Source organism: Symphalangus syndactylus, chromosome 4 (assembly GCF_028878055.3).
Source record: "Symphalangus syndactylus isolate Jambi chromosome 4, NHGRI_mSymSyn1-v2.1_pri, whole genome shotgun sequence".
NCBI classification, from domain to species: Eukaryota; Metazoa; Chordata; class Mammalia; order Primates; family Hylobatidae; genus Symphalangus; species Symphalangus syndactylus.
In genome coordinates this window covers 76,431,109-76,455,542 of record NC_072426.2, presented here as the reverse complement: position 1 = coordinate 76,455,542, position 24,434 = coordinate 76,431,109, and the positions used below count along the sequence as shown (strand labels likewise).

The window sequence follows — 24,434 nt, the reverse complement described above, 5'->3', positions numbered from 1 at the left end:
AGGATGAGGAGAGGTTAATGGGTATAAAAATACAGTTAGAGAGAATAAGTTATAGCGTTTGCTAGTACAGTAGGATGACTATAGTTAATAGTAGTTTACTGTGTATTTCAAAATAGCTAGAAGATTTGAAATGTGCCTAGCACAAAGAAATGATAAGTGTTTGAGGTGATGGATATCCTAATACTCTGATTTAATTGTTACACATTATATGCATCTATCTAAATATCACGTGTGGCCTGTTAGCTTGGTTGGTTAGAGCATGGTGCTGATAACACTAAGGTCACAAGTTCAATCCCCATACAGGCCACGGGATGAGACATTTGGGGCTTCATTTACCTGAATGAAGAGCTTTTAATTCAAGTGGTCCGAATCACCCCTGCACTGAATCCAAAACTCAGACGTTCTCTTATTGGCCAGGCACTGTGGTTCATTCCTGTAATTTCAGCACTTTGGGAGGCCAAGGCAGGTGGATCACCTGAGGTCAGGAGTGTGAGACCAGCCTGGCCAACATGGTGAAACCCTGTCTCTACTAAAAATACAAAAATTAGCTGGTAGAGATCACACCATTACACTCCAGCCTGGGCGACAGAGCGAAACTCTGTCTCTAAATAAATAAATAAATAACACATGTACTCCAGAAATATGTATAACTATCATGTATCAATAAAAAATTAGTTTTTAACAAAGACTTGGAGGTTAGGCACAGTGGCTCATGCCTGCAATCTCATCACTTTGGGACGCTGAGACAGGAGAATAGCTTGAGCCGAGGAGTTTGAGACCAGCCTAAGCAACATAGTGAGACCTCATCTCTACAGAAAATTCAAAAATTAGCTGGGCATGGTGGTGTGTGCCTGCAGTCCCAGCTACTTGGGAGAGTGAGGCAGAAGTATCTTGAGCCCAGGAGTTCGAGGCTGCTGAGAGCTTTGATGGTGCCACTGCAATTCAGCCTGGGTGACACCAAGATTCTGTCTCTATGAAAAAAAAAAAAAAAACCCCACTGCTCTTCCTCTCCACCTGTCATCCCCAAGCCTCCCAGGTAGATTCTCCATCACCCAGAGGCAGGTGGGGAATTCCTCCACCCTCACAGTCCATTGAGTCCGAGTCTGCTTCCTCACAGGACCTGAGTGATTGCTGACCTATCTCATGTGGCTGGCCATTCTTCCTTGAGACACTGTTTCTGTTTTCCTGATTTTCCTGTAACCATCCAAACCAATCACTCTTTTTCCTTTTGTGGCCACTTTTCCTTGCTTTAGCTGTGAGCCACCGCCTTGGAGATGTAGCCTTTCCCTCTGTATGGCTGACTCTCAAATCTTTGTCTCCAGGCTTGGCCTCCCCCATATACCCCAGTCTCCATCTGTCCAAATTTTTACAAGATTCCCACACGTTCCCCTAAGCTTAATGTGTGTAAAACAACGCCTCCTTTCCCACCCACCTTCCCTGTTTTCCTAGGCTGGTTGAAGATCACTATTTTCAGGACTGCTGAGGCAAGGACTCTGAGATCACTCTCACCCTCCCTCTCTCATTGACCATCGTCATCCAAGCTGTCACAGACACCTGTCAATATTGCCTTCAAGGGGTCCCCTAGACTTCACAGTTTCCTTTTTGTTCTTTTTGCCCCGACTCTGAGCCCTCGCCAGGTCACATCCGCACGGCTGCTACTTCCTTTCATCTGGCTGCCTTCTCTCAAGCTGAAATGAGCTCTTATCTGCCGGTAGCCCATTAGTCTCACATTATATACGTCACTCAGGCTGCCCCACAGATGCCCTGTTCCCACTAGAATATTGGCTTCATTGGGTCCCTGCCCCTCCACACCTCTTCCAGTCTCCCTCTCTGTCTAGACTCTCACACCTCACACACTCCTCTTCCCTCCTCCCCATGGGCTCGCTCCGTCATGCAGGCTGGAGTGCAGTGACACAATCATAGCTCACTGCAGCCTCAAACTCTCAGGCTCAAGTGATCCACCTCAGCCTCCCAAGTAGCCAGGACTACAGATGCACGTTACCATGCCCAGCTGTTTTTTACTTTTTAGTTGAGATGGAGTCTCACTGTGTTGCTCAAGCTGGTCTTGAACTCCTGGGCTCAGGCGATCCTCCCACTTTGGCCTCCCAAGTGCTGGGATCACAGGCATGCATGAGCCACTGTGCCCAGCCTCCCACCTCCTCCTTTTTTGCCTGCTCTGCCATCAGGCAATCTGTGATCCTGCTCCATTCTAAGCTCTGCCATGTGTTAGTGCTTTGATCTTAGACAAACTAACAGCTCCAAAACCTCAATTTCTTTGCCCGTAAAATTATTACTACCTCGACCAGGCACGGTGGCTCATGCCTGCAATCCCAGCACTTTGGGAGGCCGAGGCGGGTGGATCACTTGAGGTCAGGAGTTCCAGACCAGACTGCCCAACATCGTGAAACCCCGTCTTTACTAAAATACAAAAATTAGCTGGACGTGGTGGTGGTCACCTGTAATCCCAGCTAGTCAGGAGGCTGAGGCAGGAGAATCACTTGAACCCGGGAGGCAGAGGTTGCAGTGAGCCAAGATCATGCCATTGCATTCCAGCCTGGGCAGCAGAGCAAGACTCCATCTCAGGAAAAAAAAAAAAAAAAAAAAAATATATATATATATATATATATATATATATATATTACCTTATTTCAGGGTTGTTGAAAGGATGAAAATGGCATCATGCATGGAAGGTTATTTAGCCCAGTACCTAGCACAAAGATCTTTATTTTGCCTCGTTTTAGGATTAGCAAAATGTGATTGGCAAAATCAGTGTCATATGGCAAACACTCAGTTGCGTGAGTGAGTCACAGGAATAGGTGCTTAATGTTTGTTGGCTTAACAACTTGCAAGCTCTAACATAATCTCTATCCTCTGCTAACATTATCTGATAGCTTAGATGCTGAAACATTTCATTCTTCTTTAAACTCCATGGCGTTTATGCGCGTGAGCCGCCACACCCGGGCTGACTCTTTTTTGTAATTCTTTCACATGTGTTGTTCCATCTGTCTAACTAGTTTTCAAGTTCCTTGAGGACAAGGATAATATATTATTATAGCTGACATTTCTTGAATGTGGACTATGAGCTTGCATTTTCAATTTATAAACTCGCTTAACCCGCACCACAGCCTGATGAGGGAGCTTGCTGTCGTCATCCCTGAGTTATGAATCAGGAAGCAGAGCCTCAGGTTGCCAGCGTGTTACCCGAGAGCACAAGGTTAGTGAGCAGCAGCACTGAGGCACCGTAGCCCAGCCCAGCAGCGAGGAGTGTTGCCGTGTACTGCTTCCTAGGGTGCGGGACTGCACGCCCTCAGGTGAGTAGGAGAGAACTTACTCACTGATTCCCTGACTGATGGAAACCCTTATCTTTTGCAGCTATACGTGCTTTTCTAGCAGATGCCTGGGCTCCTGGACATACTGCTCTGAGGCCATTTGACAGCACTCCTGCCATCCTCCTGGCCCCTTAAGATAAAACTTTCTTTGAAGAGCGTCCTAAAAACCAGATTTACACACAAAAGCCAGGATGACTCCTAGCAGATGTTTTGCTACCTGAAGGTTGTTATGTCATGTAGAAAATGAAGGAGGAAAGAAAGAAAAGGAAAAGAAGGGGAAGGAGGGGAGAGGGCATGTGGGAGAAGGGGTGAGGACAATGAACAGACCGGGGAGTACTAGAAAGACCAGCTCTTCCCAAACTGCTTCTGCCATGATGCTTGCTTCATGCTAAATGACCCACAACCTTCATTCATGTGTGGGTTTGCCCTTGTGCCTTCTTGGTCCCCCAAGCAGGGACAGAGTTCTGCTCAGAGAAGCTGGAATGGACCGAAAGCCAGGGAAGGGGCTGGTGGAAACCCAGGCAGGCCTCCCTCCAGTGGCATGATCTCAGGAAATGGAAATATTGTATAAAGAGGCAAGATGCCTGGCTCCAACTTCCATGCTGTGCTGAATGACAAATCCAAGATGGTTGGCCAGGTACGGTGGCTCACGCCTGTAATCCCAGCACTTTGGGAGGCCAAGGCAGGTGGATCACTTGAGGTCAGGAGTTCAAGACCAACCTGGCCAACATGGTGAAACCCTGTCTCTACTAAAAATACAAAAATTAGCCAGGTGTGGTGGCATGTGCCTGTAATCCCAGCTACTTGGGAGGCTGAGGCAGGAGAATCACTTGAACCTGAGAGGCGGAGGCTGCAGTGAGCCGAGATTGCACCACTGTACTCCAGGCTGGGCAACAGAGTGAGACTCTGTCTCTCATAAAGAAAAAAAATGGCATATGAAACATGAATTTTAAGTACAAAATTACACAGGATGTGTTACTATACTGGAAACTAACTTTGGAAAGTAGGAGTAGATTTCCTGCACCTTATACCAACTCCTTCTGTGATAGAAGTGAAACCCACTCTAATGATCCCAAGCATATCTGTGAAGTCTTACAAGGGGTCAGACCGGCAGCACCATCCATAGGGACATTACCTCTAAGGATCATGTATCAAGAGCCAGATCCCAATCAGGAAATTTCTTCCACCATTGTCAGTACAAAGGGCACTCAGCAAGCATCTTTTCCAAATGGACATCTACCCAGAAGTATCCACATAACCCAATCATCAATACTCAGAAACAAGAAGATATTAGAATTGTTATTTCTTTCTTGCAGGGGTGAAAATAAGGAGGATTAGGAAGATGAAGCCATGGCAATGAACAATAAGTAGCACAAACCTTACCTAATCTTTGTCTCATTTAACTGGGTAAACAGCAGCTCTGACACAATTATATGCCCCCAGATGCTGCTGTGACATTACTAGGTTACAGTGAACACAGTATCAGCTGATGCCATTGGAATAAACGTGCAGATTTCCAAAACCAAAGTGTTTGCATGTAATATATTTTTCATGTTCCTGTCCCCTCAAGCCTGTCTTGAAGCTGATTTCATGTAACATCCTCTAGACTTGAAGGAACATCACTCCACATTTCAAGGAGTAACAGCATGTATTTTTACAATTTACTCCTTAGCAGGGGGGAATTAGAGCATTAACTGTGGGAAATTTTTCTCTTGTACAATAAACCGAAAGCTTTGTAAACATAAAATGACAATTTTCATTAAAAAGCATGTTTACTTTTGGTATTGCCAGTTACGTAAAGGATAAATGTCTTCAGGCAAAAGGACACCTGGCCATAACCTTTTCCTGAGAAGTCTGGCTCCAGTTTTCTGCAAGCAATGTCAGATTTTATATTTTTCCAAAAGAAACAAACGGGAATGCTTCATGAATTGTTCCTGTAGATTTTTAGTTCGATACTACATGACACTTGTATATTAGGCTCCTAAATACTGTGTAACACAGCAACAGTGATGAGAATCACTACTCTTAGACCACACTTGAATTAGTGTCTCTTCCATCCACCCACTTTTTTTGGCTCTTCTTCCTCTGATCTCCCCTGCCTTGAGGCTCAGCTCTCCCCCTAACACCCTAGTGGTTCCCAACCTGGGCAATTATGCCCCCAGGAGACATTTTTGGTTGTTGGTACTAGGGGATGCCACTGGCATGTAGTGGGTAGAGGCCAGGGATTCTGCTAAATATCCTACAAGGCACAGGACAGCCCCCCAAAACAAAAATGATCTAGCTCCACATGCCAATAGTACTGTGGCTGAGAAAACCTGCAATATGCTAACCAAACCACTTTTAATTAAAAGAAGAAAAAAGCCTTTTCAAGAACTTACAACGGCTCTTATTAGATTATAAATTGTAACCTCCTCAGCCTTACTTTCAACACTTTTCCCAATCCATTTCTAACCTACCTGTCACCTGAACTGAGCAAACCTATGCTGAGCTCCCCTACGTGCAGGAGGTGCGAAGCTACTGAAAGAAGAAGAGGGGTCAGGGCTTTCCAGAAGCCCATCCACGGGTGCAGGAGACGGAGAAACTGGAGCATGTGGCTAGCACCCAGTAGTTATCAGGAATGGTCTTTCCTTTCTTCCTAATTAGCTCTAATTCCAGGCTGACTGTGATGGGTGGGTAAAGAGTGGTGGATCCTAGTCTTTTCCCCACATCATAATCTGTGCTCTTGTTTGTCTTTTAATCTTTTAGGAAAATTTGAAAGACTAGGTTTTTCTCTATTTGACATATATCTACCTTTCTTTCTTTCCTTCCTTCCTTCTTTCCTTCCTTCCTTCCCTCTTTTTTTTTTTTTTTTTTTTTGAGACAGAGTTTCGCTGTTGTCGCCCAGGCTGGAGTGCAATGGTACGATCTCGGCTCACTGCAACCTCCGCCTCCCAGGTTCAAGGGATTCTCCTGCCTCAGCCTCCCGTGTAGCTGGGATTACAGGCATGCACCACCACGTCCAGCTAAGTTTGTATTTTTAGTAGAGATGGGGTTTCTCCATGTTGGTCAGGCTGGTCTCGAACTCCCGACCTCAGGTGATCCGCCCGCCTCGGCCTCCCAAAGTGCTGGGATTACAGGCACGAGCCACCACGCCTGCCTGGCCTTCTTTTCTCTTTCTTTTTAAGAAACATGGTCTTTTGCCTGTAATCCTAGCACTCTGGGAGGCCGAGGCGGGAGGATCACCTGAGGTCAGGAGTTCAAGACCAACCTGATCAACATGGAGAAACCCCGTCTCTACTGAAAATACAAAATTAGCCAGGCGTCATGGTGCATGCCTGTCATCCCAGTGAAACTCAGTCTCAAAAAAAAAAAGAAACAGGGTCTTACTCTGTCACCCATGCTGGAGCGCAGTGGTGCAGTCATGGCTCACTGCAGCCTGAAATCCCTGGGCTCAAGTGATCCTGCCTCAGCCTCCCAAATAGCTGGGACTACACGTGTGTGCCACCACACTGGGTAATTATTTTTATTTTTATTTTTGTAGAGACAGGGTCTCACTATGTTTTCCAAGCTGGTCTCGAATTCCTGACCGCAAGCAATCCTCCTGCCTCGGCTTCTCAAAGTGCTGGGATTACAGGCATGAGCCACCGTGCCCAGCCTCCTTACTTTTATAATTTCTAATAAATATCGTTTTGGTTATATTGAATAAGCATGCCGTACTCACAGGAAGCTTTTATGCTAGCACGTCTCAAAATGTTTTAGCAATTTTCTATTCAGACTTATCTGTTCATGATCTCTCTGCTCTTGCTACTAATTGAGAAATTAATATTGTTCTCAGTGGCTGTGATGTAGATTGAATTTTTCAGCCACAGATTTTTCATCCTGAGATGCCCTTGGGTGCCTGCTAATTGTTTTTCTTAGGTTGGCTGTTTTGCTCTTCATCTTAAAATATTAACATGTCGGGCGGGCGCAGTGGCTTATGCCTATAATCCTAGCACTTTGGGAGGCTGAGGCAGGCGGATCACCTGAGATCAGGAGTTCGAGATCAGCCTGGCCAACATGGAGAAACCCCATCTCTACTAAAAATACAAAAATTAGCCGGGCATGGTGGTGTATGCCTGCAATCCCAGCTCCTCAGGAGGCTGAGACAGGAGAATCACTTGAACCCAGGAGACGGAGGTTGCAGTGAGCCGAGATCGCGCCACTGCATTCCAGCATGGGTGACAGAGCAAGACTCTGTCTCAAAAGAAAAATGATTAAGATGTCATGTCAAAGTATTAACCTGCTGTTTTGATAGAAAAATAGCAATGAGGATGGCCTTGGTGGCTCGTGCCTGTAATCCCAGCACTCTGGGAGGCCGACACAGGTGGGTCATGAGGTCAGGAGATCGAGACCATCCTGGCCAACATGGCGAAATCCCATCTCTACTAAAAACACAAAAATTAGCCAGGTGTGGTGGTGTGTGCCTGTAGTCCCAGCTACTCAAGAGGCTGAGGCGGAGAATCGCTTGAACCTGGGAGGCAGAGGTTGCAGTGAGCCGAGATCACGCCATTGCACTCCAGCCTGGATGACAAGAGCAAAACTCCGTCTCAAAAAAATTAAATAAATAAATAAATAAAAAATAACAATGAAGGCTGGGCAGGGTGACCCACGCCTGTAATCCTAGCATTTTGGGAGGCCGAGGCAGGCAGATCACTTGAGCCCAGGAGTTTGAAACCAGCCTGGGCAACATATTGAGACCATGTCTACAAAAAATACAAAAATTAGCTAGGCATGGTGGCATGCACCTGTAGACCTGTTGTTCCAGCTACTCAGGAGGCTGAGGCAAGAGGATCACTTGAGCCCAGGGAGATCAAGGCTGCAGTGAGCTGTGATCGTGCCACTGCTCTCCAGGCCTGGGTGACAGAGTGAGACCCTGTCTCAAAACAAAACAAAAGACAGCGATGAAAACAGGCTTCCAATAAAAAAATAAGAAAAGACTGCTAATTTGTCAGGCTCAAATATCCCATGTGTTCAGGGAGTAAGAGAAATACTGTCCATAAAAGCTCTGTACAGCCAAGAACATCTGCAAAATGATTATCACAGTTTGCCATGGACTACATGGAAGTGAAGTGACTTCATTTTACCTTCACTCTCCTAGGTAGGATATAAACAATTCTATTACGAAACATTTCCAGGAAAGTCTTCACACTGTCTCTCAGACAACCCTTTCTAGTATTAATGGAAATAGATAACACATTTCAACCCATGTTCAAAACTGGGCCTTCCATCATGTCTACACACATTGGCCATATATCTGTTACAGAAGGAATATTATGCTTGTATTCAGGCAAAAATTGCTCCAAAAGCTAATATATGTTGTAGTTAAGATCTCAGCCCTGATGCCAGATTATCTGAGTTTGAATCCTTGTGTGATCTCTCTAAAGCATCTTTTCTCCTATTTAAATGGATGTAATAGTCGGGCACGGTGGCTCACCCCTATAATCCCAGCACTTTAGGAGGCCGAAGTGTCCAGATCACTTGAGGTCAGGAGTTTGAGACCAACCTGGCCAACATGGTGAAACCTTGTCTCTACTAAAAATACAAAACAAATTAGCCAGGTATGGTGGTGGCCGCCTGTAATCCCAGCTACTTGGGAGGCTGAGGCAGGAGAATCACTCGAACCTGGGAGGCAGAGGTTGCAGTGAGTTGAGATCGCGCCACTGCACTCCAGCCTGGGTGACAAGAGCAAAACTCTGTCTCAATAATAATAATAATAATAATAATAATAATAATGGAATGAATATTAGAATACTAGCTTGAATAAATAATAGAGCTTACATTGGAAGTCTGAACAAACAGCATATTTACTTTGAAAATGCTCTAAGCAGTATGTCTGCAAGCATATGTAACCCACTGAGTAAAGCAGTTGTTAAGCAGAAAATAAACAGATTTTTAATGAACCATATGGCAATGATAAATGAAAAATAAATTGTATAAGCGAATGCAAAAATAAAGATCTAAGAAAAACAAATATGAGACAAGACTACTGCTTCTGGCCATGAAGCAGTAACTGGTACTGGACTTGCCCTACTGCAATAAACAACAGGACACTAGAGAAGATATATGAAACAATTGTTTCAGACTCTGAACAACAGACAAAGCAGAACTGTAACCCCCGAGAGAAGTGAAACAAGGCAAAACCCACGCTCACCCCAGCTTTCTTTCCAAAGCTGCTTTACAGATTGTGATACAGGAGGGGAACTCAGGCAGGGCGTGGCAGCTCAGGCAGGGCGTGGCAGCCGTGCTGCGTTGATGAGACAGAGCAGAAGTAGGGATGAGGGAGGGCAGCTGGAATTTCCAGGGCAGGGTACCACAGATGAGTAAGCTAGACAGAGCAAGAGCTAGAAATCCACATGGGAGCCCTCTTGCATCTTTGGCTCATGCACAACGTAAAACTCTGTGAGGCCAAGCAAAGAGCATCTACTAGGAAACTGTAAGAGGAGCAGTCCCCAGAGATCTGAGAGGTGTTCAGGTTCTGAACAGACAAAGCCTAAAGACCTCGAAAGGATACTGTTCTGAAAACTTATGTGATTGTAGGAGTGGCATCATATTATTTGAAGGTACACTGATAAACTGAAGATGTATTCCATAAACCTACAGCAACGATTGTTTTTTAAAAAGGAGTGTTATTCGCCAATGGAGGAGATAAAATGAAATACTGAAAAATACTCAACTAATCCAAAAAGGCAGGAAAAGAAGAAAAAAATAAAAACATATGGTATAAATAGAAAACAAATAGCAAGACAGTAGATTTAAACCTAACCGTATCAGTAATTATACTAAATGAATATGAATTAAGCATTCCAATTATAAATCAAAGATTATCCAATTGGGTAATAAAGTAAGGTCTGACTCTCTGGTGTCTACAAGAAATCCATTTTATACAGACACAAGAATGTTAAAAGTAAAAGGACGGAAAAAGGTAAACATGAGACATAAGAAAGGTGGATTGACTGTGTTCATTTCTGGCAAAACACACTTTAGGACAAGAAATATTACCAGACATAAGGAGGGACATTTCACAATGATAAACTATCAAGTCACTAAGAAAAAATAACATTCCTAAATGTGAATGCACCCAGTTGTAGAACTTCAAAAGACTTGAAGCGAAAACTGACAGAATTTGAAAGGGGAAAAAGACAAATCCATAATTTAAGTTGCATATTTCACCACTTTCTCTTGTATTGATAGAAATATCAGACAGAAAACTGGTATGAATACAGAAGACTTGAACAGCGCTATCAACTAACTGGATCCAATTAACTTTTACAGAATGCTCTACCCTGCAATGGCAGACTAAACAGTGTTTTCAGTGCAGATGGAACGTTCTTCATATGCTGGGCCATGAAACTAGTCTCAATAAATCCAGCAGGATTGAAATCACATACTGGGCTTCTCCAACAAAATGCAATTTAATTAGAAATCAGTAACTGAAACTGGAACTCTTCTACATTGCTGGTAAGAATGTGAAATGTTACAATCACTTTGAAAACAGTTGTCAGTTTTTTTAAATAATGAAGTCAAACATATAAACAATTGCACTTCTTGCTATTTACCCAAGAAGAATGAAAACATATGTTCATACAAAACATTTACATAAATGATTTTAATCATCTTTATAATTTTCAAAAACTGGAAACAACCAACCCAAATATTCATCAATAGATAACTAGATAAACTACAGTTAAAAACAACAACAACAACAACGAGGCCAGATACAATGGCTCATGCCTGTAATCTCAGCACTTTGAGAGACTGAAGTGGAGGACCACATGAAGCCAGGAGTTTGAGACCAACCTGAGCAACATAGTGAAACCCTGTCTCCGCAAAAAATTAAATAAATAAAATTAGCCGGACATGGTGGCACTCACCTGTAGTCCTAGCTACTCAGGCGGCTGATGCAAGGAAGATTGCCTGAGACCAGGAGTTTGAAGCTGCAGTGAGCCATGATTGTGCCACTGTACTCCAGCCTGAGCAACAGAGCAAGACCCTGTCTCTGTTTTTTAAAAAAGAAAAGAATGGAATAATACTCAACAATACAAATGAGCAAACTACTAACACATACAACATTGATAAATCCCTGAAACATGCTGAAAGGCCAGACATAAAGAGTATATTTTTATGATTACATTTATAGAAAATTCTAGAAAATGTAAAACTAATCAATAGTGACACAAAGCAAATCAGTCACTCCCTGGTGCCAAGAGTTGGGTTGGGATTGTTGCAAGGGGACATGAAGGAACTTTGGGGGATGATGGGAATGTTCTGTATCTTGAATATGGTGAGATTATATTTGTGAAAACTCGTTGAAAGGTGCACCTAAAATGGATGTGCTTATTTTACATTAATTACACTTCAACAAATTTCTGTTCCATTGGTCTATGTGTCTGTTTTTGTACTAGTACCATGCTGTTTTGGTTACTGTAGCCCTGTAGCATAGTTTGAAGTTGAGTAATATGATGCCTCCAGGTTTGTTCTTTTTGCTTAGAATTCCCTTGGCTATTCAGGCTCTTTTTACTTTTTTTTTCATAAGAACTTTTAAATAGTTTTTTCTAGTTCCATGAAGAATGTCATTGGTAGTTTGATAGGAGTAGTGTTAAATAGGTAAGTTGCTTTGGGCAGTATGGCCATTTTAATGATATTGATTCTTCCTATCCACAAACATGGAATGTTTTTTCCATTTGTTTGAGTCATCTCTGATTTCCTTGAGCAGTGTTTTGTAATTCTTCTTGTAGAGATCTTTCACCTCGCTGGTTAGCTGTATTCTTAGGTATTTCATTCTTTTTGTGGCAATTGTGAATGGGATTGCATTCCTGATTTGGCTCTCAGCTTGGATGTTGTTGGTGTTTAGGAATGCTATTGATTCCTGTACGTTAATTTTGTATCCTGAAACTTTGCTGAAGTTATCAGATCAAGGAGTTTTAGGGCAGAGACTCTGGGGTTTTCTAGATATAGAATCATATCACCTGCAAACAGGGATAGTTTGACTTCATCTCTTCCTATTTGGATGCCTTTTTTTCTTCCTACTGCCTCATTGCTCTGGCCAGGACTTCTGGTACTATATTGAATAGGAGTGGTTCCTTGTCTTGTGCCAGTTTTCAAGGGGAATGCTTCCAGCTTTTACCCATTCAGTATGATGTTGGCTGTGGGTTTGTCATAGATAGCTCTTATTATTTTGAAGTATATTCCTTCAATGCCTTGTTTATTGAGAGTTTTTAACATGAAGGGATGTTGAATTTTATCAAAAGCCTTTCTGCATCTATTGAGATCATTATGCTTTTTGTTTTTAGTTCTGTTTATGTGATGAATCACATTTATTGATTTGCGTGTGTTGAACCAATCTTTCTTTTTAATTTGCATATATTTTTTCTTTTTTTATTTGTGTATTGAACCAGCCTTGCGTCCCAGGGGTAAAGTCTACTCGATCATGGTGGATTCGCTTTTTGATGTGCTACTGGATTCAGTTTGCCAGTGTTTTGTTAAGGATTTTTGCATCCATGTTCTTCAAGGATATTGACCTGAAGATTTTTTTGTTGTTGTGTCTTTGCCAGGTTTTGGTATCAGGATGACACTGGCCTCATAAAATGAGTTGGAGAGGAGGCCCTCCTCCTCAATTTTTGGAATAGTTTCAGTAGGAATGCTACCAGCTCTTCTTTATACATCTGGTAGAATTCAGCTATGAATCCATCTGGTCCTGGGCTTTTCTTAGTTGGTAGGCTTTTTATTACTGCTTCAATTTCAGAACTCATTATTAGTCTGTTCAGGGATGCAATTTCTTCCTAGTTCAATCTTGGGAGGTGGTATGTGTCCAGGAATTTATCCATTTCTTCTAGATTTTCTAGTTTGTGTGCATAGGGTTTTTGTATTTCTGTGTAGATGGTGGTAATTTCATCTTTCTCATTTCTAATTGTGTATATTTGGTTCTTCTCTCTTTTTTCCTTTTTTCTTTTCTGACAGAGTCTCACCCTGTGGCCCAGACTGGAGTGCTGTGACGCGATTTTGGCTCACTCCTGCCTCAACCTCCCAAGTAACTGGGATTACACGTATGCGCCACCACACCCAACTAATTTTTGTATTTTTTAGTCGACATGGGGTTTCTCCATTTTGGCCAGGCTGGTCTCAAACTCCTGGCCGCAAGTGATCCACCTGCCTCGGCCTCCCGAAGTCCTGAAATTACAAGGGTGAGCCACCCCTCCCAGACTCTTTTTTCTTTATTAGTCTAGCTAGTGGTCTATCTTACTAACTTTTCCAAAGAAACAATTCCTGGGTTCATTGATCTTTTGTATGGTTTTTTGCTTCTCAATGTCCTTCAGTTCAGCTCTGATTTGGGTTATTTCTGGTCTTCTGCTAGATTTGGGTTTGGTTTGCTGTTGCTTGTCTGGTTCCTCTAGTTGCGATATTATTAGGTTGTTAATTTGAGATCTAACTTTTTGATGTGGATGTTTAGGGCTATTAATATAAACTTCCCTCAACACTGCCTTAGCTATGTCCCTGGAGAGTCTGATAGGCTGTATCTTTGTTCTCATTAGTTTCAAATATTTCTTGATTTCTGCCTCAATTTCATTATTTACCCAAAAGTCATTCAGGAGCAGAACAACCCAAATATCTATCAACAGAGGAATGGATAAACAAAATGTAGTTTGTATATACAGTGGAATATTATTCAGCCTTAAAAAGAAATGAAGTTTTGACACGTGATATGATATGGATGAACTTTGAAAAGATTAAGCTAAGTGAAATAAGCCAGACACAAAAGGACAAATATTGTGTGAGTACAATATTTGTACTTTGAAAAGATTAAGAGAACTTTGAAAAGATTAAGCTAAGAGAAATAAGCCAGACACAAAAGGACAAGTATTGTCTGAATATTCATAAAGACATAAAGTAGAATAGAGGTTATCAGGGGCTGGGGTAGGGTAAAATGGCGATTTGTTGATTAATGGGTATAGAGTTTCTGTTTGTAATGATGAGGCTGGGGGCGGTGGCTCAAGCCTGTAATCCCAGCACTTTGGGAGGCAGAGACGGGCGGATCACCTGAGGTTCAGAGTTCAAGACCAGCCTGACCAAAATGGAGAAACCCTGTCTCTACTAAAAAATACAACATTAGCCAGGCGTGGTGGCACATGCCTGTAATCCCAGCTACTCGGGAGGCTGAGGCGGGAGAATGGCTTGAACCTGGGAGGTGGAGATTGCAGTGAGCCAAGATCACACCATTGCACTCCAGCCTGGGCAACAAGAGCAAAACTCCATTTAAAAAAAAAGTATTATAAGGGATAACTTATTTATTAATATCTGTATGCCAACAAATTAGATAACTTTTATTTATTTATTTTTTTGGAGACAGGTTCTCACTGTTGCCCAGGCTGGAGTGCAGTGGTGCAATCTCAGCTCACTGCAGCCTCCGCCTTCAAGGCTCAAGCAATCCATCTGCCTCAGCCTCCCAAGTAGCTGGGACTACAGGTGTGTACCATCACACCTGGCTAAAAGTTAAATAGCTTAGATGAGATAGACAGATGGCTAAAAAGCCACAACTACTGAAACTGACTCAAGAAGAAAGGGACAATTTAAATAAATCTATAACAAAGAGATTAAATTAATCATCAGAAAACTACCATGATGAAAATTCTAGGCCCAGGTAACCACTTGTGAATTCTACCAAACACTTAAATAGTAATTAATACCAATTCTTCACCAACTCTTCCAAAAAATAAAAGGGTATAAAACACTTTCCAAATTATTCCATTATGCCACTATTTCCCTCATACTAAACCCCAACAAGAATATCACTAGAAAACATCTGTCGAGTATAGATGTAAACATCCTGAACAAAATACTAGAACAGTGAAACCAGCAACATATAAAAAGATTTATGCCTCATGGCCAAGTGGGATTTATCCCAGAAATGCAAAGGTGGTTTAACATCTGAAGATCAATTAATGTAATACATGATACCAATAGAATAAAGGACAAAAAAACACAAGATTATCTCAATAGCTGCAGAAAAAAAGCATTTGATGAAATGTAACAATCTTTCATAATAAAAACATTCAACAAACTAGGAACAGAAAGGAACTTTCTCAACCTGATAAATGACATTTATGAAAAACCTACAGTTAACATTACACTTACTGGTAAAAGACTGAATATTTTCACTCTCAGATCAGGAATAAGACAAAGATATCTGCTCTCATCACTTCTATTCAATATTACACTAGAGGTTCTAGCCAGGATAATTATAAGAAATAAAAACATCCAGATTAGGAAGGAAGAAGTAAAATTATTTCTATTAGCAAATGCAATGATCTTGTATCTAGAAAATCCTAAGGAGCTTAATTTAAAAAGCCTTAAAACTAAAGTATGAGTTCTGTAAAGTTTCAGGATAAGAGATCAACATACAAATATCAATTGTGCCGGACGCAGTGCCTCACGCCTGTAATCCAAACACTTTGGGAGGCTGGGGCGGGCAGATCATTTGAGGTCAGGAGTTTGAGACCAGCCTGACCAACATGGTGAAAGCCTGTCTCTACTAAAATACAAAAAGTAGCCGAGTGTGGTGGCAGGTGCCTGTAATCTCAGCTACTCAGGAGGCTGAGGCAGAAGAATCTCTTGAACCCAGGAGGCCGAGGTTGCAGTGAGCTGAGATCATGCCACTGCACTCCAGCCTAGGTGACAGAGTGAGACTCTGTCTCAAAAAAAAAAATCAATTTTATGTCTGTACATTTTTAGTGATCAATCTGAAAATGAAACTTAGAAAACAATTCCATTTATACTAGCTCAAGAAAAAGTGATACTAAGGAATAAATTTAACAAAGTGCAAAATTTGTATTTTGAAAACTATAAAACATTGTTGAAAAAAATTAAAGATGATCTAAGTAAATGAGATAACATCCCATGTCCACAGACTGGAAGGTTTAATATTGTTTAAATGGCAGTACCCCCAAGCTGACCTACAGATTCAATGCATTTATTACCAAAATTCCAGCTAACTTCTTTGCAGAAACTGGCAACCTGATCCTAAAATTCATCTAGAAATTCAAGGGATCTAGAATTAGCTAAAATGATCTGGAAAAACAAGAACAAAATTGACAGACCCACTCCTCCCAATTTCAAAACTATCTAGAAAGCTAAGTAATCAAGACAGTATGCTTTTGGAATAATGAACCTTACTGTCCTGAGAGTTCAGAAATAAACTTTCACATTTATGATGACTTGATTTTTGACAAGGGTGTCAAGACAACTCAATGGGGGAAAGAATAGTTTTCTCAACAAATGGTGCTGGGACAACTGATATTCATATGCACAAAAATGAAGTTGGATTTTCTACTTCACTCCGTATACAAAAATTAAACCCAAATAGATTAAGGACTTACGGGTAAGAGCTAAAATTATAAAACTCTTAGAGGATAACAGGCCGGGCGTGGTGGGTCACACCTGTAATCTCAGCACTTTGGGAGGCCAAGGCAGGTGGATCACCTGAGGTCAGGAGTTCGAGACCAGCCTGGCCAACATGGTGAAACCCTGTCTTTAATAAAAATACAAAAATTAGCTGGGCGTGGTAACAGGTATCTGTAATCCCAGCTACTCAGGAGACTGAGGCAGGAGAATTGCTTGAACCCAGGAGACTGCCGTGAGCCAAGATCGCGCCATCACACTCCAGCCTGGGGGACAAGAGCAAGACTTTGTCTCCCAAAAAAAAAAAAACGCTCTTAGAGGATAACATTAGGCAGTGGTTTCTTAGATACGATGCTGAAAGCATAGGCAATGAAATAAAAAAAGATAAACTGGACACCATAAAAATTTGAAACTATTGGCAGGGCACGATGGCTCAGGCCTGTAATCCCAACATTTTGGGAGGCCGAGGAGGGTGGATCACCTGAGGTCAGGAGTTTGAGACCAGCCTGGCCAACATGGTGAAACCCTGCCTCTACTAATAATACAAAAGTTGGCCAGGCACGGTGGTGAATGCCTGTAATCCCAGCTACTCAGGAGGCTGAGGCAGGAGAATTGCTTGAACCCAGGAGGCGGAGGTTGCAGTGAGCCAAGATCGTGCCACTGCACTCCAGCCTGGGCGACAAGAGCAAAACTCCGTCTTCAAAGCATAAAAATAAAAAAAAATTAAAAATTAAAAACTACTGTTCTCCAAAAGATGCCATCAAGAAAATTAAAAAACAACCCACAAAATGGGGAGAAAAATCCCAAATCATTTCTTGGGTAAGGAGCTTGTATATAGAATATATAAAGAACTCATGACTCAATAATGAAAAGACAAACCATCCAAGTAAAAATGGGCAAAAATTTTGAATTTCTCCAAAAAAGATGTATAAATGGCCAATAAACCATGAAAAGATGGAACACCATTAGCTATCAGGGAGATGCAAACCAAATCCTCAATGAGGTGGCACTTTATGCCCACTAGGATTGCTGCAATCCAAAAGATAAGGTGGCAAATATGTGAAGAAACTGGTGGGAATGTAACATGTTGCAACCTCTTTGGAAAGCAGTTTGGTAATTTCTGAAAAGGTTAAACACAGGGTTATCATATGTATGGCCCAGAAATTCTCTTCCTAGATATGTGCCCAAGATAAATAAAATCTTAGTCCACACAAAAAGTCATACACAAGCCGGGCACGGTGGCTCACACCTGTAATCCCAGCACTTTGGGAGGCCAAGGCCAGTGGATCACGAGGTCAGGAGTTCAAGACCAGCCTGGCCAACATGATGAAACCCCATGTCTACTAAAAATACAAAAATTATCTGGGCATGGTGGTGTGTGCCTGTAATGCCAGCTACTTAGGAGGCTGAGGCAGGAGAATAGCTTGAACCGGGACCTGGGAGGCAGAGGTAGCAGTGAGCAAGATCGTGCCACTGCACTCCAGCCTGGGTTACAGAACAAGACTCTGTCTCAAAAAAAAAAAAAAGAAAGTCGTACACAAATGCTGTAGCAGCATTACTCATAAAAGCAAAACTGTGGACACAATACAAACAACTGACAGAGGATTAAGTGAATAAAATGTGTTCTATTGATACAATGGAATATTTTTTGGCAATAAAAAGAAATAATATACTAATAATGCTATAACACGGATGTACCTTGAAAACATTATGCTAAGTGAAAGGCGCTAGCTTTAAAAGACCTCATATTAGGCCGGGCATGACTCACACCTATAATCCCAGCACTATGCGAGGCCAAGGCAGGTAGATCGCCTAAGGTCAGGAGTTTGAAACCAACCTGGCCAACATGGTGAAACCCCATCTCTACTAAAAATACAAAAAATTAGCTGGGTGTGGTGGCGGGTGCTTGTCATCCCAGCTACTCAGGAGGCTGAGGCGGGAGAATTGCTTGAACCCAGGAGGCAGAGGTTGCAGTGAGCCGAGATTGCACCATTGCACTCCAGCCTGGGCGATATAAGCAAAACTCCATCTAAAAAAAAAACCTCATATTTCATGATTCCATTTAAAGGAAATGTGTGGAATTATCAAATCTCTAGAGATAGAAAGTACATTATTGTGTGCCCAGGGCTGGAAAGGTTAGGGGTAAATGGGAGTGACTGGTAATGAGTAGGGAGTTTTCTTTTCAAGTGTTGGATTTATTTTTTGCTTTTGTTTTTGTTTTATGTTTTTTTGTTGTTGTTGTTGTTGTTATTTTTTCATATATACAGGGTCTCACTATGTTGCCCATGCTGGTCTCGAACTCCTGACCTCAAGCAATCCTCCCGCCTTGGCCTTGGAAAGTACTGGGATTACAGATGTGAGCCACTGCACCTGGCTAAAGATGTGAGCCACCGCACCATAAAGAAGGGTCTCACTATGTTGCCCATGCTAGTCTTGAACTCCTGACCTCAAGCAATCCTCCCGCCTTGGCCTTGGAAAGTACTGGGATTACAGATGTGAGCCACCGCACCTGGTAATGTAAAATTGTCTGTGATGATGGTGGGACAACTCTGAAAACATACTAAAAACCATTGAATTGTATACTTCAAATGAGTGAATTGTATAGTATGTGAATTTTATCTTGTCTTTTTCAAAAAATTATAAAAATCAATAAAAAATAAATCAATGAAATTTAGCACATTAACAGGTAAAATAAAAAACATATAATTCTCTCAATAGATGCACAAAAACAAAATTTAACACCCTTTTATGACTTTTTTTTTTTTTAAGACAAGAGTCTCACTCTGTTGCCCAGGCTAGAGTGCAGTGGCACAATCTTGGCTCACTGCAACCTCTGCCTCCTCGGCTCAAGTGAGTCCATGCCTCAGCCTCCCAAGTAGCTGGGATTACAGGCGCACGCCACCATGCCCAGCTAATTTTTTTTTTTTGAGATGGAGTCTCGCTGTGTTGCCCAGGCTGGAGTGCAGTGGTACCATCTCTGCTCACTGCAACCTTCGCCTCCTGGGTTCAGGAGATTTTCCTGCCTCAGCCTGCCCAGTAGCTGGGATTACAAGCACATGCCACCACACCAGGCTAATTTTTTGTATTTTTAGTAGAGAGTGGGGTTCCACCATGTTAGCTAAGATGGTCTTGATCTCCTGATCTCGTGATCCGCCTGCCTCGGCCTCCCAAAGTGCTGAGATTACAGGCATAAGCCACCACTCCCAGCTGATTTTTTAAAAACAACGTTCATAGTCAACAAATAATTGAAGGGACCTTTTTTTTTTTTTTTTTGAGACAGAGTCTCACTCTGTCACCCAGACTGGATTGCAGTGGGGCGATTTCAGCTCACTGCAAAACAACCTCCACCTCCCGGGTTCAAGTGATTCTCCTGCCTCAGATCCCCAAGTACCTGGAAATACAGGCACCTGCCACCACGCCCAGCTAATGTTTGTATTTTTAGTAGAGTCTGGGTCTCACCATGTTGGCCAGGCTGGTCTCAAACTCATGACCTCAGGTGATCTGCCTGCCTCGGCCTCCCAAAGTGCAGGAATTACAGGTCTGAGCCACTGCTCCCGGCCAGTTTTTTAAAACCAACATTCATAGTCAACAAATAATTGAAGGGAACTTTTGGGACCTGATAAAAGTTACCTACCAAAAACAAATTTAAATAAAACATACTTAATGGTAAAGCACCAAATGTTTTTACTCTAAGATTGGGAACAAAGCAAGAATGTTCACCTTCCCACTTTTCTTCCTTTTTCTGGAGGGCCTAGATGATGCAATAAAGTAAGAAGAACAAAAAGAAAGGCTTACTGGTTGGAAAGAAATAAGTTAAACAGTCTTTATTTATAGGTCGTGACTACATGTGTGGAAAATCCTAAAAAATGTACATTGTTAATCAATGAGTGATATTGGCCGGGTGCAGTGGCTCACGCCTGTAATCCCAGCACTTTGGGAGGCCAAGGCAGGCAGATCACCTCAGGTCAGGAGTTCGAAACCATGGCCAACATGGCAAAACCCTGTCTCTACTAAAAATACAAAAATTAGCCAGGCGCGGTGGAGGGTGCCTGTAATCCGAGGTACTTGGGAGGCTGAGCAGGAGAATCACTTGAACCTGGGAGCTAGAGGTTGCAGTGAGCCACGATCATGCCGTTGCACTCCAGCCTGGGCGACAGAGCGAGACTCCGTCTCAAAAAAAAAAAGAAGGGTAAGGTAAAATACTAATTCTTAGTAAACTGAAAAGTTAAGTATGTATATCATAGTACCTGGAGTTACCACTAAATAAATAAAAAGAAGGAAAAAGGTGTATGGAGAGATATCGTCAAAAAGAAATCATAAATTAAATTGGAATAGTAGAAAATAGTCACATAATCCCAAAGAAGTCAGAAAAGAGGAAACAAACATAAACCCGAGGGAACAAATAGAAAACAAGTAATAAAATGTTAAACGTAAATCCAGGCCAGGCGCGGTGGTTCACGCCTGTAATCCCAGCACTTTGAGAGACTGAGGTGGACAGATCACCTGAGATTGGGAGTGCGAGACCAGCCTGACCAACATGGAGAAACCCTATCTCCACTAAAAATACAAAATTAGCCATGCATAGTGCCGCGTGCCTGTAATCTCAGTTACTTGGGAGGCTGAGGCAGGAGAATTGCTTGTAACCGGGAGGCAGAGGTTGCAGTGAGCCGAGATCGTGCCATTGCACTCCAGCCTGGGCAACAAGAGTGAAATTCCATCTCAAACAAAAACAAAAACACCTAAATCCAACCACATCCATAATTTTTAGAAATGCAAATGGTTTAAACACAGCAATTTGAAGTCAGAGATTACTGGCCGGGCATGGCGGCTCACGCCCCTAATCCCGCCACTTTAGGAGCACGTTAGGAGCCCAGGAGTTCAACACCAGCCTGAGTAAGTAACATAATGAGACCCTGTCTCTACAAATAATAAAATAATAATAATGATGATAAAGAAATAAAATTAGCCAGGTATGGTGGCTCACATCTGAGTAATCCCAGCTACTCAGGAGTCTGAGGTGAGAAGATCACTTGAGTACAGGAAGTCAAGGCTGCAGTGAGCTGTGATCGCACCACCACACTCCAGTCTGGGTGACAGAGCAAGACCCTGTCTCAACATATACAGATAAATAGAGATTATCAAAATGGATGTTAAATGAACCAAATACATGCTGTCTACGAGAAACCCAGTTCAAACACAATGATATAGGCAGCTTTAAACTAAAAAGATGTGTGGCTCCTGCCTGTAATCTCAGCACTTTGGGAGGCCGAAGTGGGCGGATCCCTTGAGGTCAGGAATTTCGAGACCAGCCTGGCCAACATGGCGAAACCCTCTCTCTACAAAAAATACAAAAAATTACCCAGGCATGGTGCTGGGTAAGTACAGGTGGTGCGCACCTGTAGTCCCCAGCTACTGGGAAGGCTAAGGCAGGAGTATTGCTTGAACCTGGGAGGCAGAGGTTGCTGTGAGCTAAAATCGTGCCACTGCACTCCAGCCTGGGCGACAGAGCGAGACTCTGTCTGGAAAAAAATAAATAAATAAAACAAACTGTAACAAACTTAGAAGAGTTGAAATCATACAAAGTATGGCCTCTAACATAATGAAAGTAACCTGGAACTGAATAAGAGAAAGAAAAATCCCCCAAATGCTTAGAAATTAAACAACACACTTCTAAATTGTTCATGGATCAAAGAGGAAGTTCCAAGGGAAATTACAAATTATTTCGAATTGAGTGAAAATGAAAATAGAACATATCAAAATTTGTGGGATGCCCTTGAAATAGTAATTGGAGGGCAATTTATGCCATCAGATGCTTATATAAGAAAAAGAAAAAGGTCTTAAATCAATAGCCTGAGCTTCCACCCCAAGAAACTGGAAAAAGAAACTAGTAAAATAAACCTAACCCAGCAGAAGGAAGGAAACAAGGATCACAGAAGAAATCAACAAAATTGAAAATAAGCAAAAAAAGAAGAGCGAAAATGAACACTGTTCCTTTGAAACAGCAATAAAATTAATGAACTTCTGGAAAGACTGACAAAAAAGATAAAACACAAATTACCCATATTAGGAATAAGGGAAGGATATCACTCCAGATCCCACAGACATTAAAAGGCAGTATAAGGAAATACTATGAACAACTATATCCACATAACTTCAGGCACGGCAGGAGGAAGCGATTACACAAAGGGGCATGAGGACACTTTGGGACTGAGGGATATGTTCATTTTCATGATTATGGTGATGGTTTTACAGATATATACCTACATCTGCAAACCTGGGCAGCATAACCCAGGCAATGAGAATACCTGGAAAAAAGTTCAAAGCCTGAGTCCTGGGTACTCCTTCATGTAAGGGGCAGGAAGATAAGGAAGATCCATTTGTTAAACTATACACTTGAAATATGTACAGTTTATGATCTGTAAAGCATACCTCAATTAAGCTATTTTTTATTTTTGTTTTTATTTTATTTTATTTGAGACAGTCTCATTCTGTCTTCTAGGCTGGAGTGCATTGACCCGATCTCAGTTCACTGCAGCCCCCATCTCCCGGGTTCAAGTGATTCTCCTGCCTCAGCCTCCCAAGTAGCTGGGACTACAGGTATGTGCCACCACACCCAGCTAATTTTTGTAGTTTTAGTAGAGATGGGGTTTCACCCTGTTGGCCAGGCTGGTCTCGAGCTCCTGACCTCAAGTGATCCACCCTCCTCGGCCTCCCAATGTGTTGGAAATACAGGCCTGAGCCACCTCGCCTGGCCCAATTAAGCTATTTTTTAGAAAAACTGTTATGAAGCAGTACACTATTCCTTGTAGGTGGTTAGGGCATCCATTACCTACCGTCAAAACTGTCCTTACCAGCTGGGCGCAGTGGCTCACGCCTGAAATCCCAGCACTTAGGGAGGCCAAGACCGGTGGATCACAAGGTCAGGAGATGGAGACCATCCTGGCTAACACAGTGAAACCCCATCTCTACTAAAAATACAAAAAATTAGCCGAGCGTGGTGGCATGTGCCTGTGGTCCCAGCTACTCAGGAGGCTGAGGCAGGAGAATCACTTGAACCCAGGAGGCAGAGGTAGTTGCAGTGAGCCAAGGTCACACCACTGCACTCCAGCCTGGACAACAGAGCGAGACTCAGTCTCCAAAAAAAAAAAAAAAAAAAAAAAAAACAACAACAACAACAAAACTGTCCTTACCCTTGTACAATAAGCCTTTATTATTCTTCCGCTATTGTCTTTCCTCAAGTCACAGTGTGTCCCTAATATTTCTACTGTGTGCAATGAAATATTGATATTTTTATCCACATCTCATCTTCTATACGCTGAATTATAAAACCAGAAGATTTTAGTGTCTTCTGCTGCTCGATTCACTTAAGTAGAGGATAGTTTTTATCATCTAGTGTCATCAATGGTAGTACACTAAATTATTCAGAAATATGTTTACCAGCAGAGTTCCTAAAAATACATGAATCAAAAGCTAGTTTGGGCCTCAGGGAGAATCCACTGCCTTCATTAATGCTACAGACTCAAGAACTGTACCCTCAATGATCCCAGTGGGATGGTGAAACCCAGGTGAAGTTCACTCAATGTGCAGCACATCTCAGTAATCAAAGGAATACAGACGTGGAACACGTTATAGCATGTAATTACAAGCTGGAACTCTCTCGGGCACACGAAGCTTGGGCACCATAAGATGCATCTC

General features: G+C 42.2%; 2 protein-coding genes across 14 annotated transcripts in view; one reads left to right on the top strand and one right to left on the bottom strand.

Annotated features, from left to right (window-relative positions):
• Positions 1–24,434, top strand: part of LOC129480807 (transmembrane protein 78-like) — a 107,485-nt gene that overhangs the window by 27,687 nt on the left and 55,364 nt on the right. For 4 of the 12 annotated variants that reach the window (XR_008657134.2, XR_008657141.2, XR_008657140.2 and 1 more), the window contains exons 3-4: positions 10,620–10,805; positions 19,007–19,251. The exons of 2 other annotated variants lie outside the window; for them this stretch is intronic. The gene's annotated coding sequence lies outside the window, so the exon portion shown is untranslated. Of the gene's footprint in view, positions 1–3,372; positions 4,857–7,170; positions 10,806–19,006; positions 19,252–23,238; positions 23,920–24,434 lie in introns of those variants that run through there. 6 more of the 12 variants (XR_010120512.1, XR_010120514.1, XR_008657148.2 and 3 more) reach the window with 5 other exon arrangements.
• The window catches only part of CCNY (cyclin Y), a 299,400-nt gene that overhangs the window by 246,276 nt on the left and 28,690 nt on the right, over positions 1–24,434 (bottom strand). The gene's annotated exons all lie outside the window — the stretch shown is intronic.